This window comes from Lucilia sericata, unplaced genomic scaffold (assembly GCF_015586225.1).
Source record: "Lucilia sericata isolate MDLA Ls3-8-SP2 unplaced genomic scaffold, ASM1558622v1 Contig000002F_arrow, whole genome shotgun sequence".
NCBI lineage: Eukaryota > Metazoa > Arthropoda > Insecta > Diptera > Calliphoridae > Lucilia > Lucilia sericata.
The window spans coordinates 2,394,316-2,406,559 of NW_023994043.1; the positions used below are offsets into that span (position 1 = coordinate 2,394,316).

At 34.0% G+C, this 12,244-nt stretch overlaps 1 protein-coding gene across 1 annotated transcript in view; it reads left to right on the forward strand.

Annotated features, from left to right (window-relative positions):
* Positions 1 to 12,244, forward strand: part of LOC119615906 (protein espinas) — a 99,173-nt gene that overhangs the window by 15,290 nt on the left and 71,639 nt on the right. The window contains exon 2 of the mRNA XM_037971919.1: positions 9,065 to 9,152. The gene's annotated coding sequence lies outside the window, so the exon portion shown is untranslated. The remainder of the gene's footprint in view (positions 1 to 9,064; positions 9,153 to 12,244) is intronic.

The window sequence follows — 12,244 nt, forward strand, 5'->3', positions numbered from 1 at the left end:
TCTGGATTCTCTCTCCGGTGCTGTTGCCATCTCAAAAAATGTCACAGAGCAACTTATGCTGGATTCCTGAACTGGTTGAGCATATCTTACACTTCTCGTAGTAAGGCGCCAGTATAGATTGGGGAATTCTCAGGTTGACACTTGGTAGTAGCCTGTCATTCCGTAAATAGTTCTTTATGGTCTGAGAATGGAACTGATGTAATTGGTGAACGATCTGGAAAGACTCCTCTGCCCGACGGGAGATTAGTACTGATTTAGTAGACCTTTTACTTCAGGGAAGTTCACGGTGCTGTTGCCATCTCAACAGGATTCATATTGTTTCATGTTATGCAACTTATGGTTGAGGTCCGTTCCCTCAACTTGTCCGGGCAATTCTTGGGTTCGAATTGAATTTGGAAATTCCTACAAAAGGTTAAAGAATGCACTGGAATGGGTCATTAGTTGATGCATATTTCATTTTAAATAATGCAATCTTTCATGACATCCTAAGGGTGGTCACTGGTGTACCGGAAAATTGATTTCACCTGCTGTTGGGGTAATCTCCCCTTCTATTGATTTTAGCCCGAAATAACCCACGGTTACCATATGGTAACGCAAAATATGCCGTTATATTTTCACGAATTAATCTAAAAAGAAATAACAGAAGTAAAAGAAAGACATTCAGATTAATGTAAAACATTTGTTGTTTGCCAAACAAGTGTATTTTTTTTTATTCTGAGTTAAGTTACCGAAGTTATAGCATCTTCAATTGTGGTCACAAAAAAAAATTAAATTTTCCGTTTTAAGACATGGCACGTCGGTAAGTACTCATTTTAAGTAATAATTTTTTAACGAATTTTAATAAAAACTATATCCGTTAGTAGCTAAAGAAATAAACTATGAAACGTGATTTAATTTATTAAGAAAATTTATTTCCTTGTTCTATTTTTTTATATTGTTTTCAAGGCGTTACCATATGGTAATCGTGGGTCGCCTAGGGTACAGGTTTAATTATTCGCGTTTCATATGAATTTCTGAGATGTTTTGCACATTTCTTGTATAGTTATTAATATTTTGTTGTCATTTCATAAATTTTGCGGTCTTAGGGGTTTGTCATTACAACAAATGCTCGATTATATTCAAGAGCTTGATGAAGCTGAAGATGATAATGAGCTTACCGATTTACCAACTGCCATTTACATCGAACCTCCTATAGATGGAAACATATCTGGCAAAGATGATGCTGAAGAAGAATGTGATGGAGTTCCAGATAATGTTTGCCCGGGTCAGCTAAAAGGTGGCTGTGAACTTGTAATGGCTAGTGGACGCCATTTACAAAACATTGATGAAGAAGATGAACTTGGAGGCATGTTTGAAAAAATTTAAGTTTATAATTGGTTTAATTTTTTTAATCTTGAATTCGTTAGCCCCAAATGAGGAAGAGTTACACTCTATTATTGTAGAAGACATATCTCAAGATATGGGGGATCAACCAACAACATCAAAGCGTACAGCATCGCCGGATAGAAAGCGGTTACGTAAAGTACAACCAAAACCTTCTAATGTTGCATTACCGCCAGGAAACAAGGAAACGATATTCCAGTGGATAAAGAATAATTCATCATATCTTGTTCCCATTTTTCCAGCTGCAAATTATGAGGATTGTCGTGACTTACTACCACATCAACAATTCGAAAAGTTTTTTGATGATGCAATATTGACACACATTTGTGAACAAAGTGCAATATATGCAACAGAACATAATAGACCGAATCCAAATATAACAGTCGGTGAACTGCGCGCATTTATCGGCATACTGATAGTAACGGGCTTCAATTATCACTCCAATTTTAGGAATTTGTGGAGTCAGGATGAAGTCATTCGCAACAATCTTGTAAGTAGCACCATGCGTCGGAATCGTTTTCAAGAGATTTTGCAGTGTCTTCACTTCGAAGATAATTCCAAGGCCCCTTCGAAAGAGGGCGCAAATTTCGATAAAATGTGGAAATTGCGTCCTCTTACAGACCACCTAAAAGCAAAAATGATAGAGCATTTTCATACTGAACAAAACCTATCCTTCGATGAAAGTATGATAGCCTATTTTGGTAGACATGGTTGCAAGCAGTTCATTAAAGGCAAGCCATTACGGTTTGGATATAAAGTTTGGTCTCTTTGCACTCCATCGGGGTATCTGGTGAACTTCGAAATTTACCAGGGAAAGAATCCTCGGTCCAATTCTGAATATGAAGCCAAATTTGGAAAATGCGCGGCTCCATTAGTAAACATGATTGATGATTTCTCCGATGAAATGAAATTGCTACCATTTTCATTTTATTTTGATAATTTATTTACCAGCTATCCTTTGTTGGCTTATTTGAAATCATGCGGATATAATGCTACGGGAACAATACGTGGAAGCAGCAAGCTGTCCACTAGCACATAAAAAAACTTTCAAGTCGATGGAAAGAGGTTATTCCGAATCGATTGAGATGAAAAGCACAGGTATTCGTTTGGTGAAGTGGAAAGATAATAGTGTTGTCTGCATGTTATCTACTTGCTTTGGCGAAAATCCGAAGTCCATGGCACAACGTTATTCTAAGGAAAGGGGAGCTAAAATAAATGTACCCCGTCCTCTTGCAATCACGGAATACAACAAATATATGTGCGGAGTAGATCGATTGGACCAAAATTTGGCTCAATATCGAATCGCATATAGAGGAAAGAAGTGGTGGTCTAGTATTTTTACCTGGCTCATAGATGGTTGTATTCAAAATGCTTGGCAGCTTTATCGAAAAGACCAACCGACAATGACTCAGCTTGAGTTTCGAAAACAACTTGCAGTATACTACTGCAAACATTATGGTACAAAAGCCAAAACATCTGGTCCTATGACCTCCCACAGATATGCACAACAGCCGGGTCGAGTTGAACACACTCTCCGTTATGATCAAATTGGACATTTTGTAGTACCATCAAATCGTAGACACTGTGCTGGTGATCGATGCAAAGTTAACGGAAGAACAGCATGTGTAAAATGCAACGTTGGGCTTTGCGTAAAGTGTTTTGCAAGTTACCATACCAAACCATGATTTACATAAGTTCAAAATTTTTTTTCCTTCTTTTCACAAAAATGAATTATTTTCTTTATTTTTAATTTCAACAAACATGTTTGAAACATCGTTTTTTTTTTTAAGCATATCCAAAAATAATATTTTTTTTTCGAAAAAAACCTGTACCCTAGGCGACCCGGGATTACCATATGGCAACGGTAGTTTTTCACATTTTCCGGAAAAACTAAACAATTTATTGAAAAATCGACCTCATTTTCGTGCTCAGAAGGGCAAAATACATGAGTATACATCTTTTGATCAAAATACAAAACAAAAAAAGTTCTGGGCAATACCGGGTTAGACCAGTGATTGTTTGTTCCTTGTCGGGGTTTGCATTGTGATTGATCCCATGCTGCCTGTCATTCCGCAACGGGGCTACTATGGCAAGAGATTAGATAGCTCGAGTACTTTAGCAAAGTGATTGTACATTTACCGGCGTGGCAGACCGTCTCAATTCTACCCAGTGTATGAAAAAGACCACCGTTTAATAAAACGTCAAGGCAGGTGTTCATGTTAAGCAGTTAGACATCTTGACTAAACTTAGTAAATCGTTCCATCAATGCCATGGATTATACACCTTTGTATATTAAATTTTAGAAGAGGGTTATAAGATCGGGGTATTTTGTTCTTGTTTTAAAGAAAACCGGACTTCTGATACCGTTTCGGATTGATTTGAGCATGGATTACTCAACGCTAACACCATTTTAGCGATAATAGTATTTTGAGTTATTTTGGTAACGACACTTTTACGATAACGATGATTTCAGTAATTTCGATTAAGTTACCTTAGCGTTAACGGTGGTATTTAAAGCTGAAAAGGTATTTTAGCGATATACCTTAGTAATCTAAAACAAAGTATCCATTTTCATTAAATATTTATTTTTACAAAGTGTAAATTGTTTTAATACTTTTATGTTGGTACTTTTTATTATTTTTGCGTACATGATATTTTGTTCTTTTTTTTTGCGCGTAAATTCAAAGATTTAATACCGCCATATTGTACGCCATATTGCTGTTAGTGGGAAATAGTATCCAAATACCAAGTAGCAGTCATTCTCATTGTGTTCTATTCAAAATAATTGTTATGTTTGGAATACAACATCTTGTACCTCCCATGGCGGTTGTTTTCAATGATTTCTTTCTTGTTCGTTACATTTTGAGGTTGTGACAATGAAAGTAACGTGTAAAACACGTGTAACACTCTTTCTTGTAGTTTTTTTTCTGACTTTTTTTTTTCATTTAGATACATTTTACTGCTCGAAACGAATGTGTTGATGTTTGGGATGGGTTGGGAAGAGATTTGGTATGTGTGGAGTTAGTGTATGGTTTTTTTTTAGTTTTGGTGGATGGTTACATGTACGAGTAAAGTACTACAATATTACTTTTGTTTATAAATGTTGTTTAACGGCAATTTTAAATGGATATACGACAACAACATCAACATTAACAAAAAAGTCAAAATGGAATGAAAAAAATCCTAACATGTGTAAGTATGGATGAATGTATGCCATGGATGGCTGTTCGGATGAAGCACTTGTTTAACAAAACCTTCCAATGTTGTTTTTTTTTTTGTTGATGCTGCTCCAGAAACCAAAAAAGAAAATACAATAAAAGAGAAAGAAGAAGCTCCGTTGTTCACATTCGCAAATTGCTTTCGCCGTAAAACAACTGGCAACAGCAATGAATGTTGTTAGTGATGTTGGTGATAAAGATGATGGTGATGATTTTTATTATTTTTTTGTTTTTTTTCACGTTGTTTTGTGGAGTTTGTTATTGTTTTGAGTGTGTTTCTCTTAAATAGCACACCCTTGGGTATTTGTATAAATGCAATATATTTTTAGTTAATATAATTATACATTTATTTCTGAATTATGCTTAAACAATACACTTTTTGTTTTAACATTTCATTTGAATTGAATATTATTTAATACTAGCTTTACCCAGTGTGCTTTGCTACCCTAAAAGCAGTATAAATAAAAACCCAACTTAACGATTTTGAAAATATAGTTCTCTAGATTTACAATATGTTACATATTAGATATGCCAAGCAAATTACTGAAAGTTCGCCAATTTCTATCTATCTATGAAAAATTTGAATAATATAATAGTTTCCAAGATATACGAAATTTTGTATTTAATTCATTTATGTAGTGCCAAGCCCCCAATTGAAAGCTCACCCGTTATTCTCTAAATGTTCACATGAATGTCTGAGTTTTTTATGTAAAATTTTAAGATTCTAGCTCTAGTAGTTTCCAGATATACAATTATTCTATTTCATTTATGTGGGGGCTTCAAGCTCCCAGATGAAAGTCCGATTTTTTTCCTCCAAAATATTCAGATGATTATTGAAGTAATTTCTGCAAAATTTGAAGAATCTAGTTCTATTAGTTTCCCAGATAAACGAAATTTTATATTTAAGTCATATGGGAGTTGTCAAGTTCCCCATTGAATGTCCGCCCTTTATACTCTAATTGTTCAGATGAATGTCAAAGTTTTTCAAGTAAAATTTGAAGATTCTAGCTCTAATAGTTTCTAAGATATACGATTTTTTCTAATTAATTCATATGGGGGCTCCACGCCCCCCATATGAAAGTCCGCTCGTTTTCCCCCAAAATGTTCAGTTGAATATTAAAGTAATTTATGCAAAATTTGAAGAATCTAGTTCTATTAGTCTCCCAGATAAATGAATTTTTGTATTTAATTAATATGGGAAGTGCCAAGTCCCCCATTTAAAGTCCGCCAATTATTCCCTAAATGTTCACATTAATGTCAAAGTACTTCATGTAATATTTAAAGATTCTACATCTAATAGTTTCTCAGATATAAGAATTTTTCTATTAAATTCATGTGGGGGTTTCAAGTCCCCAAGATAAAAGCCTGCCCTTTTTTCTCCAAAATGTTTAGATGAATATTAAAGTAATTTGTGCAAAATTTGAAGATTATAGTTCTATTAGTTTCCCAGATAAACGAAATTTTGTATTTAATTAATATGGGAGGTACCAAGTCCCCCATTGAAAGTCCGCCCGTTATACTCTAATTGTTCAGATGTTCAAATGAATGTCAAAGTTCTTCAAGTAAAATTTGAAGATTCTAGCTCTAATAGTTTCTCAGATATACGAATTTTTCTATTTAATTCATATGGGGGCTCCAAGCCCCCCCCCCCAGATGGAAGTCCGATCTTTTTCATCCAAAATATTCAGACGAATATTTAAGTTCTTAGTGCAAAAGTTGAAGAATTTAGTTCTATTAGTTTCCCAGATAAACGAATTTTTGCATTTAATTAATATGGGAGGTGCCGCTCCCCTCATGGGTAGTCCGCCAATTTATTTCCCAAAATGTTAACATGGATGTTAAAGTTATTTGTGCAAAATTTTAAGATTCTAACTGTAATTGTTTCTAAGATAAACGAATTTTTGTTTTTAATTTATATGGGAGGTGCTACGCTCCCTAATGCTAGTCCGCCTACTTTTTGTCCTAAATAATCATATTGGCACTAAAGTGGCTCCGACAAAATTTGAGGACTCTAACTGTTATATTATCTCAAATATACGGATTTAATATTTTCTAATATGGGAGTGGCACCTCGCCCACTTAAAATTTCAATATAAAAAGTAGCCTATTACCTATTCCAGACATACAGGAATACGCTGTGAAAATTTCAAGAAAATCGGTTCAGCAGTTTTGTATTCTATAACGTTCAAACATACAAACAAACACACATTCATTTTTATATATATAGATTGTGAATTTCTAGAACTGTAAATTCGCTGTGGAACGACAAAGAGTATCTAACTCAATTATTAAGTATTCTTCCAAAAATAACTTTAATTATTGGGCATAGCATAACCTGGCAAGTCCTACTAAATACACTGTCTTAAATATTTTGCTTGACTCTCTTAAACCCTTTTTTAAATTCGCCACACTGTAAAAAAGCCTTTTATATAAAAAAATCTTGTAAAATATGTTCGGTACGTTTAAGAGCTAAATACTTGTTTTTAAAAAAATCAACAGAAATATCAAAAAACGTGTAATTTGTATTCCTCATACAACAATTGTCAAATGCTGACATTTTTCTTTTAAGCGTGTGTCTCATTGTGTCTGTATTTGTCTTATTTTAAAATTTTTTAATAAAAACAACTTTTAAGTTTTTGTACTTATTGTATAACACCCCACCCCCTTAATCATTCACTTGCTGTGATTCCCCGTTTGCTTCATTCATTTTACTCGAGTCCTTTTTTCATGGAAGCAACTTCAACATTGTTTCAAAGTTTTGTTTTTTGCTTTCTTTAACTTTCTAATTGAAATACTTTTAATGTTTATTTATTTAATTAATTGTAAGTAAAAAGTTGCAACGTGATTTTTCCTAACATTCTCGTAATTAGTTTAATTAATTATCAACACCTCCCAAGGAATAAAATTTCAATATTATTCTAAGTTGTCAGCACTTGTATCTAAAACAGAATGGAGTATCTTCCAAAATGTATTTGTGTTTTAATTAGGGATGCCAAACGAGAATTCCCGATTCCCGAAAATCCCGGTATTTTCGGGAATTGAAAGTACCGAAAACCGGGATTTTAAAAAATGAAATTCCGGGAAATTTCGGGATTATAAAATCCCGAATTTTTAAGGGTTTTGCCGCTATTTTATACATCATAAAGTATTAAATAAGAGAATTTTAAAAGATTAAGATTGGACTTAATATGACTCTACTAACTTACAAGCTGAAATATCAAAAATAAAAAGGGCAATAAATAGGCATAGTAAGAAATTATAAGCGGGCAAGGACGACCATATAACCCCCTACACCAGTTATGAGAGTAAAATGTGATTTAGTTTTCATAATAAATCATTTAAGTTGATTTATACCTCGCCTCCGGTATATTTTAGCAATTTATTGTTAAAAAACTATTTTTCTGAAATATGCATGGGGGAAGCCTTCATATAAGTCGATCCTCATAAAATTTGGAGGCCGAATTTTCGGTTACAAAAAATTTTTTTATGCTGAATTTCATTGCGGGACTTCTCTTTTGAAGCGAATTGTGGACAATAAATTCTTTTTTAAAGCTGTGCTTTGTATGGGGGCTAGGATCAGAAGAAGCCCGATCATTTCAAAATTTATCAGGGTATTTAAGGACAGTATAAAACAAAAGCACTTCTCCGGAGATACCCAATATACCATCCCCACTAAGGTGATGTAAGCTATAAAAAGGGCAATAATCGGATATCTAATTGCTGTATTAGAATCTATAATGGAGGTCAACCTGCCAATAAGATGGCAAGATGATAATTCCCTTATTTGGGTTAGAGAACACGGGATATAACTAAAAATAATATTGCTAGTACTTTGGCAAAAGGTGGAATTACTATTACTATAATTGATAGAAAACAGTTCTGTAGTATTTCCCTACTGACCATTAAAAACCATATATCCGATATTCAGCTCAAGACGGATGGTCTCATGAGTACATAGGTGCAGTACAGATGCTCTATGTAGCCTCGTATGGATCCTCATTACGCATACTATCTAAATATTAGGTTTCATTAAATTGTAAATTTTGAAACCACTGTAAATTTGGATATCATGGGTAATATTTTATATTTAAAAGATATAAGAAGCTTTTGCTCAAAAGTAAGTTTTTATTCTACTATTCAGTACCTGGGATGGAAAGATTTTTATTCTAAATACTTTGAATTAATTTGTTTTTCTTTTCACAAAATGCTTATTGGAAAGTAAATACCTACTAAGCGTATTCATAATGCAATGTGAAATAGAGAATGTTATTTTGGTCGGTAAATTATTAAGATTTTTTGAATTTTTTTTTATATTTTTCGGGATTTAGAAATCCCGAAAATCCCGGGATCCCGATATCGGGATTCCGGGATTTATTTTAAAATCCCGAATCCCGGGATTTCCAAATATAAGTCCCGATTGGCATCCCTAGTTTTAATTCTTATTTGTTTTCTTTTTCTTACAGAAAAAATGACTGCTGGAACGTACTATTTGGCAAAGTAAATAAAACTATATTTCATTTATTCTATGCAAAAGGAAATGGAGTTTTGAATGTAAGTTAAATAGCAAATTATTTACTCTAATTAAAACTATTTAATACTGATATTAAAAAGTTGATATATAAACAAAACTATTCAAGAAAAGTTTTTTATACCATAATTTGTTGAAACTTGAGGAATGTTTTTAGATTTTTTTAAACACTTCACTGAGCTGAGAAACGAAAGAAGCTTGAGTTATATTAGGTTGAAGGCAGGATGTATACTACAGTCAAATTCGTTTATAACAGAAGCGGTTATAACGAATTCTCGGTTATTTAACAACTATTTTTCAAGTCCCCACATTTTGGTAACTATTTTCATACAAGAAACATCTCTAACAACGATCTCGGTTATAACGAATCCTGGTATAAAACTAACTACTTTTTCAGTCCCTCAATTTCATAGAATTTTCGTTTTTTATAACGAACTTCAAAAATTATGTCTTGAAATCATAGCTGTAAAATAATGATTAATAATCGTAATCATTATTAATTAGATTATTTTTATTAAAAGGGTAAAATTAATGATTAATTAACGATTGTTGGAAAACAACTTGAGAAATATGAACAAATAAAATCAATCGCGATTTTTTGTAAAGAATATGAAACAATTCAAATTCTTTAAATTGCGGAAAATGTCACTTTATTTTTTGACCTATAAAAACTTCACCAATCTTATTACGAACTACGTTTATAACGACCGAATTGAACTGGTCCCCCGGAGTTCGTTTTAAGCAAGTTTGAAGTTTGTTTTTAACAAGATCCGAAGAAATACACCCAGACCACTAACGGATCTTTTGAGCGCTCTTCACATGGAAAATGTTAGTTGTAAACAAATTTATATATGATGATGTTTTTTTCGGATACTCAATCTTATATATTCTTGAGGGATTAATGTCGAGTGCTTTAAGTGAACACCTGCCGTGTTGGCCTATTTCACGCTGGTCTTTTTCAACCACTGGGTGAGCTTCTGTGACGACTTACCACTGCCCCATTGTGTATCTTACACGTAATTCTCGTATATGGAATGTCCGGTCCAGTATACCTGTAATTTGCTCAAGTACTTGAGCTATCTAATTCCTGACCATTGCTGCCCCGTTGCTTGCCTAACTTCCGAGATGCCAGAACATCACTTTCGTTTACAACCACGCAGATGGGAAGACCTCCGTTGAATCGGCAAAACCAACTAGAGACGTAACCGGTAGACCAAAGTACGAATCCCTCAAATAAGCCGAAGACTTTGTTCTTTCTCACAAAGAACACTCTGTGATAAATCGGGTATGAACAGAGTTTTGCTCTGAACATACCTGGACAAGGAAGAAAAATTCAATGGTATCACTTGTATAAGATCCTTTCATCCATCACCATTCAATCCTGCACACTTCTCATTCATCCGACACACTTATAAGAGAACATCATACGACAGACTCACTCTAGGTATACGGGCGGGTAAGATCCGTATACCCCTACGTTCATCCTGTATCATATACATTTAACACCAACTCATTTCAAACTCTTAGTCTCACAATCACTGCTCTGTGGGGTATCTGTCGTCATTCGGCAACAGCTCCGAACTTATCCCGAAATATAGATTTCACCGTGTATCAGCCTTTTAACCGCCACTTACTCTTCCCGTGAATTTGTGTTTAAACCACAGCCACTACGTGGATCCCGAAGGAATCTCAACAAACTGACCAGCCAAGTCCTGCCGCAACTTGCCACCCTTAGTACAAGATTATGTAGTTCTCAGGGTCGACCCCGTGTCAAATCATTCCAAGGAAAGTCCGAGGAGTGAATTGACATCACTAATTTATAGTCTCACAGTCCTTAATCGAACTGTTTTGCATTCGCCAGGCAAATTTCATCGGGTTCTTTTATATTAAGCACATTCGATCCTTCGATGTCGATTATTTCCGAGTGAACTGGTCTCCGGAAGAGTATTCGGTTAAGGCTCTCTTACAGTTTGATACGGTCTTATATTTATTCGGTGGCGTGTCATAATGTCCATAGACCTTATGACACACCACAAAGCGACATAATGTTCACGGACATTATGTCATTTTTTTAAAATATCATAATTTCCATGAACATTGTGACACTTTTAAAACAGAAATGTATTGGAAAATTTGTTTAGAATTTAAGAAAGGGACACTCTTATCACGAAAAGAATTGCTCCTAAATTTGGTGTAGGTTGCATTTCGGATTCTTTTTAGAAAGTGTCCTGGATAGCCGGCCTTCGGCTGGGCGCAGGGGTTTTAAACTGTATTTCGGGTATTTCGAATACCGACTTCACTGAATTAAGCCTTTTTTTTGATAAATGGACTCTTTGAAATCCATAGACTTTATGTCACATTGCTCATGGATATTGTGACACTTTTGAAATTGTCATAACGTCCATGGACATTATGACTCAATTTTGTGTGTCATAAGGTCTATGGACATTATGAAACGTCACCTATTTATTATTACTGATTTCGCCTTAATTTTGGTTACTATCTTAACCTTTGTTGGTGACATATTTATTACAATACTAAAGATTAGTGCTGTTCGGCTGTAGGGGTAATCTTTCAATTTTCGACACTTGATTTGATAAGTACTTCATCTACTTTTGCCCTTATAAGATCATACTATAATATATAGAACGCAAATCTTACTCTCCAAACATGTTTTCTAAATTCGGAACTCAGATGTACGTTATTTTGTGATTTTCGGCATTAGGACTCACATAAGAGTTATGACCATATAGTAGCATATAGGCGAAAGGGATTGTCAAAGACCTAAGTCCCCTGTCAAAAACCTAACTGGTGAGAATGTATTAGTAGAAGCACACAAATAAACACAGTTGTTCAAAAGGTACTAACCCTGCCAGCAAATATGAGTTTAATTTTGGATAAATGAACTAAATTTACACTATTTAGGCTCAACTTCATGTTTCTCAGTGCTAAATAAAAATATTTACAAAAACAAAATACATAATTTTCTAATTTAGTTATTTTGAGAATAGCAACTTTTTGTTAATGAACAGACCTAGTATCAGTATATAAATGTAAAATTATTTGATATAAAAGCTATTCAAAAAAACAGAAACTTTTCAAACTATTTCGTGAA